Source organism: Lathyrus oleraceus, unplaced genomic scaffold, assembly GCF_024323335.1.
Source record: "Lathyrus oleraceus cultivar Zhongwan6 unplaced genomic scaffold, CAAS_Psat_ZW6_1.0 chrUn0090, whole genome shotgun sequence".
Taxonomy (NCBI): Eukaryota; Viridiplantae; Streptophyta; class Magnoliopsida; order Fabales; family Fabaceae; genus Lathyrus; species Lathyrus oleraceus.
In genome coordinates this window covers 30,061-37,575 of record NW_026112481.1, presented here as the reverse complement: position 1 = coordinate 37,575, position 7,515 = coordinate 30,061, and positions in this window count along the sequence as shown.

The window sequence follows — 7,515 nt, the reverse complement described above, 5'->3', positions numbered from 1 at the left end:
TTTATCCGCCTGAGTCTTTTAACAGGTCGATTTTTATTTTAAAATTTGATCGAAACTTGTATGTTTCCGAGAAGTTTATTTCACGCTGATAATTTTGGTGCATTCAGTTTAATTTTTAAAACATTTTTACACCCGATTTATTTTATTTTATTTTAAATTCTTTTATTATTGTTTTTTTTTATCATTAAAATGTTTAGAAAAGATACTTAGAATTAGTTATATTTTCATTTTACTTTTATTTTCTTTTTTTTTATCTTAAAATATTTAAATGTTATTTACTGTAATTTGTTTAATTCATTTTGGTCTTTTAAAATATCCAAGGGCATTTTGGGTTTAAATAAATTGTTAACCCTAAAACACAGTATATATGCTAACTTGTGAATGAAATAAAAGGCTAACGAATCACCAACAACGGCAGCCTCATTATATTAACAAAAGAGGAGAGAAACTAAAATCAAGAGAATATTTGTGAACCCACTTCTCTGCCGAAAACCATAGCCACAAGCGCACTTCTCCGTTCTCCTTCGGTAAGCCATCATCCCCTCTACCTTTTTTTTTGTCTATCTATATGTGTGTTATTTTTCATTGTTGCTGTTTTCGTGTGATTTAGATTTATTATGTTAGGATTTTATTTTCTTCATTTAAAAATCAAATGAGCTTATAATTAATACTTATCCAATTTCTATTTGTTTCATTTCTTGGGTTTATAGATTAATTAATATTTTAGTCTGTACCCTATGATACGTTTTGATCCATGCGATTGTGAATATGGTTGGTAACATTTGTTTAAAGACTTGTTATTAGTTGGAGTTTTACAATTTTATTTGTCTTAAAATAAAAAAGAACATGGTGGATTGCATGAAAACACATTGATCAAAGTTTTCTAAGAAAGATTTTAAAGACTCAAACACAAATGCAAGATTGAATCATTATATTTACTAATAAAATGCGTAGAAAGATTTTTTATTTTATTTTATTACTTTTTTAAAATTTTACTTCAGCATTAATTTTTTTTTATAGTTCTATTAAAATGTAACTATTATTGTAAATGTACTTGTCAAATATTATATATCAGATTATTTTACTTTCTTTTTTAAATAAATATTTTTATATGTTGGTTAATTGAGTGTCCACACTATTTTGGATTAATGCATATTGGACCATATGATATTATGTGATTTTGTTGGTAGTTTTGATCTTTGAAAATGGTGCAACAGTATAATATCTCTGCTTGAAACTATTGTTTTGTTGATCGCGTTCCAAATTCGAAGCATAAGTTGGATTTTGCTTCAGAAATTGTTTACACGCATATAGTCTTGTTGACTGGCCTCAGATAGGGTGATTCCTACTTGAATCATTTTACGATTGCTTAAACAACGTTAAATTATGTATTTTAATTTCTGATTTTTACTTCGAGTCCCTCGGCTTTCTCTTGGGCCTTCTTACAACGAGATTCTTTTATTTTTTTAATTGTCTTTCAAAGCTTATATAATTTAATTATCATGTTGTATCCCCATTCGATAAACTGTACCCCCATTCCCAAATATGTGTAATAAATTTACCGCTTTCATTTACTTTACTGTACTAGTTGATTGTTAACAGAAGATTAAAATCAACCCCTTTAGAAAAGAACAAAAACAAACACTCGATCCAACGTCGAGTCTTTTTTTCCCAAATCAAATCCAAATTGATTGCAAAGTCAAGCACTACCCCCGCCACATCCAAATTATTTTCATAAGTCAACTTCAGACGCTTGATCCAATGTCAAGTCGTCCCCTATTTTCAAAAGCTTTTCACAATAAAAATGGAAGAAACTGATTAAGTTTAGACTTTCTCTGTTTCGGATGTTAGGATACTGCTGTAGAGCTCAATGTTCAAACATTCTTCTTCCATATTAAAATACAATAATTACTAGAATTATGTCATTTCTCTTATAGAAGAAAAAGATTGATTGGGTATCGACCTTCTCTTTCCCGATTATTTGGACACTGCTGTAGAGCTCTCTGTCTGATTAATCGTCTTCCGTTAATGAACTTTGACCTAATTTGTCACACATTTTCATAATAAACTTTTGGATGAAAAGAGAGTGATTGGGCTTAGGCCTCTTCCTTTTCGGGCATTCGAGTACTGCAGTAGAGCTCCCTGCTTGGATGCCTGCCTCCGCTTATAATCAACTCAAACTCGTCAAACTTATTTTCCGCCCTCGTGCGACCCCGAAAACATTTTCAGAAAAGAGTATGCAACATCTATTTTGATGTGAAACAAACAAAGACTTCAGCCTCCAAGAGTGAGCAGCAAGTAAAGGTTTAATCGCTCAAATGTGATCCAAGCATCACTCTCTTTAAAAGCAATTCATCCAGTAGTTCTCTTTGGGTAGAACTACGTATGCCTTGAGTTCTTCATAGCACCTGGAGATACGTAGGAGCAGGATTGCGAAATCTTGTCAGGCACATTAATATTAAAAAACCTTAAGTCTTTCCTTTCTTTCTTTCTCTTTCCTCACCTGATAAGTAGAAGATCGCAAACGATATCACGCTAACACTCTAACACGAAACTAACTAAATGGGTCCCATCGAGTACGATGGATGTGAGGGGTGCTAATACCTTCCCCTTGCATAACCGACTCCCGAACCCGATTTGGTTGCGACGACCATTTCTTTTTGATTTTTGTGGGTTTTATCGATATTTCCCCTTTCCCTCTTTGGGAATAAATAAAGTTCGGTGGCGACTCTGTTTTGTTTATATTTTGAGCGTTCCTTACGCTCAGGTATTTTTCGCGCCGCGACAGATGCCATGAGGGATCTTAGGGTCAAAATTGGGGTCTTACAGATGCCCCTATTTAAGGTCATTCTAGCCGGAGAAGTGAAGGTTAAAATCTTCGTCTCGACGAGGTAGAATGGGCTTAAATAATAATAGAGAGACAAATTTTGGTCCCTAAGAGATCTCATGATGCAGATGTATGTATGCAAATAGTACGAACTCTATGGGGATATGTGTCCACAAAGAAGAAAAGACATCCGGAGAAACTGACAATCCATATGAGAAATACACTCAATGGGACAGAGACTCTGGGGACTCTTATGGGGATAGGAGAGGGAATAAAATGCGTGAGCAGGTCACGACTCAACGCTTGGGGAACAAAATTCCAAAGAGAAAATATCCAATGGAAAGACCCGAGCTGACTCAAAGGTGCATGTATTGGGGAATATGCCAATACAGCAAAAACTATCCACAATGGATACTTCGGATAAAAATCCGAATGAAAACAATCCACTAAGGGACTTCGCTGGGGATGCCTAAAAGGACACTCCTGGGGAAGCAGCGGGACGAGGTATTACCGGTTACTGGGTAATAAGCTCAAGGAGACATGTAATCTGATCGCTGGTATGAGGGTGAGATACAACATGCTCGGGAAGAATGAATATCTAAGACCGGTATAAGGGTGAGAGATATCAATCAACCAAATCATCTGAGGAAGACCTAAAAAGGTATATCTCAACTCAGGAAAATCTGACTCCACAGAGGACAAAAAGTCATAATAGGGAGCAGAGAGGAGGGAACACCAGGGATACCGGTTACTGGGCATATAATAGGTGACCAACTAAGGCGTGAATTGGGGAATATTCCCAAAACACTCATCATCCAAAAGAGGGCTAAAAGCAAACTCGATGATAGGATGGATATTCGACTCCGTAAGGGGGTACGAATCTTACTCGACTGGGAAGAACAAAAGCTTCGACCAAAGAGTGCATGAGATATACTATCTATTACCGTCAGAACGTAGATAATATACTCGCATGGACGATTATCCACAACCGGTTACTGGGTTAAAAAAGGATAAATCGACCGAAAAGAAAAGGCATCAGGATACCGAAACTAGGTATATAATGATGACCAATCAAGGCGTGAATTGGGGAATATTCCCAAAACACTCATCATCCAAAAAGAGGGCAAAAAGCAAACTCGATTATGGGATGGACATTCGACTCCGAAAAGGGGGTACGAATCTTACTCAACTAGGGAAGAACAAAAGGCTTCGACCAAAGAGTGCATGAGATATACTATCTATTACCGTCAGAACGTAGATAATATACTCGCATGGACTATTATCCACAACCGGTTACTGGGTTAATAAAGGATAAATCGATCGAAAAGAAAAGGCATCGGGATACCGAAACTAGGTATATAATGATGACCAATTCAGGGGAGGAATAATCGTTACTAACAACAACAAGATAGACGAGAGATGACCCGCTGGGGATAAATTGCGTAATTAGAGCAATTATCCAAAAGATACATCACCGGTTACTGGGTGGTATACTAAAAAATTAAGGAATGTCAATATCGAATTTTGTATAAAGATAACCAACAAGGAGGGAATTACATCTACCGGTATGAGGGTAGAGAACCACAAAAGAGAGTACCCGTCATCGGTTAGGATGAACAACAATCAAGGTTTAACTCTGCACGGGGACAAAATGGGGTTTACAACTACCGGTTACTGGGTAGTAGACCACTGAAATATGACTTACAACTACCGGTATGAGGGTAGAGAACCGCAGACTCCGCCGAGATAATAATTACTAATTATTGAGCGATTATTCATTTACCACGGGGAAACAGGAAAAGAGTCTCAAGAGACCGATCTAGGATCAAACTAGATAGGCATACCAAATCAAGACTTGTCCCGGTGAGGATATAACTTAATAGGGAAAACCATCCCAGTATATGTGTTGGGAAGGAACAAAAACAATCAACATCCACGAGGATATAACCCGTGGGGAATATGGAAGAAAGGATAGACGCTTTCTGCTTATGGAGCTGACTCTATATGGAGAGATCAGACACACACGTTTGCTTGGGGAAGTATATCACCAAATAGCAGGAGACAACAAACAACGATATATGGCAAAGAATGCAACATGAATACCTGAATGTTATAATTATGCATGAATATGAGTGGTTTATGTATGATGTATGCTGATAGATAGAAATATCTAACACAACCAGGTCCAGGAATCAACCACCCGGTACTACATCTTAAGAGAGAAAGCCAAGTTCACCGGAGAGTATCCAATCTGCTGGGGATCAGAGATACCAGGAAGCAAAGAACTCTGCAGGGGATGAATCATCAATCATTCCAGCTGGGGACGAGAGTTATCACAGACTAGGTCCACCACACTAACAACTCTGCTGGGGAATCTATCCGAGGAGATAAAGGATTTATCGGGATCAACCACCAAATACCGCTCTTGCCCAAAGAGATCCAAGCTGCTGAGGAAGAAAGATTGCTACTCTGCTGAAGGGAAGAGAGGTGACTCTCAACAAGCAATCCACTTGGTAGGATAAACCACAAGGGGTTCCGGAGGGAGGAGATACAGTCATGCCAGGAATATGGACAAAAATCTTACCCTGTTGGGGATCGTACCACCCTTGGGAGAGCACTGAGGATCTCCTAAGTATCCTTTCGTCATTGTGAATGTTCACTTTGTTTAAAAACAAATTATATAAAAAATTTGATTGTTTAAAACAATGATATTTTCTTAATCAAAACATGCAAAACATTTGTTGAATAGAAATAGATAAGAGTGCCAATAATTGGATAAAAGGCTCAAATTTATTTGATAGAATGGTAGTCTGCGAATGACAAGACTCCATAGATCTTTACAAATTTGAAATTAGTGATATATATTGGAAAAGGGATACATTGAACATAATGACCATTTCTTCACCAATTCTGAATCCGATGTATTTGAAGCTTTGGCTGATAATGAGCAAGGATCTCTGACGGACGACAATTGTAGAACAAAGTCTTGTCAGGATGCAGTTACTTGCCAAATCCCTAATTTTTGCCTAGATTGCCCCAGGATGAGGTACTCAATCTAGCGGGATACCTATATCATTATTATATATTTTTTGTGTCTCTAACTTTTGCCTGGATCGCCCTTTCGGGTTTTCAATCCACCGAGACGCTCATTTTTGCCTAAGCCACCCTTTCGGGTTTTCAACTTAGCGAGCTATTCAATTTTTTTTAGGCGAAGTATTTCTTGACTGCATCTGAATTCACAAGACGAGTGATATCCTCCCCATCCATAGTTGTAAGTATCAAAGCACCGCCTGAAAAGGCTCTCTTAACAACATACGGACCCTCATAGTTTGGAGTCTACTTGCCCCTGGAATCGGGCGCGAAAGACAAGACTTTCTTGAGCACAAGGTTACCTTCTCGGAACACACGAGGCTTGGCCTTCTTATCAAAAGCTTTCTTCATTCTTTGTTGATATAACTCAATCTCCTTGTGCATCATATCATGAAACAAGGTAGTCATAACTCGTTGATGCGTGGCTCTGGCGTTCTTCAAACCGAAGGGCATCACTCGATAACAGAATGTTCCCCAAGGTGTGATGAATGTTGTCTTCTCCATATCCTCGGGTGCCATCTTAATCTGATTATATCCGGAAAATCCATCCATAAATGAGAAGACTTTGAATTTAGCTGTATTGTCTACCAACATATCAATGTGTGATAGAGGAAAATCGTCTTTCGGACTAGCTTTATTAAAATCTCTATAGTCCACACACATCCGGAATTTTCCATCTTTCTTAGGCACGGGCACAATATTGGCCACCCATTGAGGATACGTAGAAGTCACCAGAAACCCCGCATCAATTTGCTTATGAACTTCTTCTTTGATCTTCACTGCCATATCATGATGAGTTCTTCTGAGCTTCTGCTTTACAGGCATGCACTCAGGCTTTAGAGGTAGGAAATGTTGCACAATATCAGTATCTAGACCAAGCATGTCTTCATATGACCAGGCGAAGATGTCAACGTATTCTCATAGCAATTCAATCAACCCCTTCTTAACAGATTCTTCCAGGAGTGCCCCAATCTTTACCTCTCGCACACAATCTTCAGACCCCAAGTTGACTGTTTCCAGATTCTCGAGATGCGGCTGAATGATCTTCTCTTCATGCTCAAGTAGCCGGGTGATCTCATCAGGAATCTCTTCAACATCATCTTCCTCTGCCTTAAATACAGGGAATTCAAAATTGGGAGATGGTGTTGGGTCATTATGTTCAATGGGTTTAGAAATCAACCTGCATAATGATTTTGGATATGAAAAGATTTAGAATTCAAACCAGGCAAATCATTATGCAGATGAAAAGATTGATTTTATTTTATTTTTTAGGGTTTTATGTGATCACCAATTTCATGCAAAAAGCAAAAAGGGAAAATAATTGGAAAAACAAACATTTAACATGAATTTATTGAATGAAAGTATCATTGTTTTTATGCGCCAACAATGTTATCACTCCTCCTTTTGGCATGGGAGAAGGGTTTTTAAACAAAGTGATCATTACGTTGACTTATTGACAACTGTTGGAATATCCACAGCGACCCAATTGTTGCAGACCTCTCCAGGGATGATGAAATGGCCAGAATCCTCTGTATCTTCTTTTAAAACGGCAGCAGCCTCCTCATCTAGACCAGTGTGGATAAAACCTCCACTCTTGA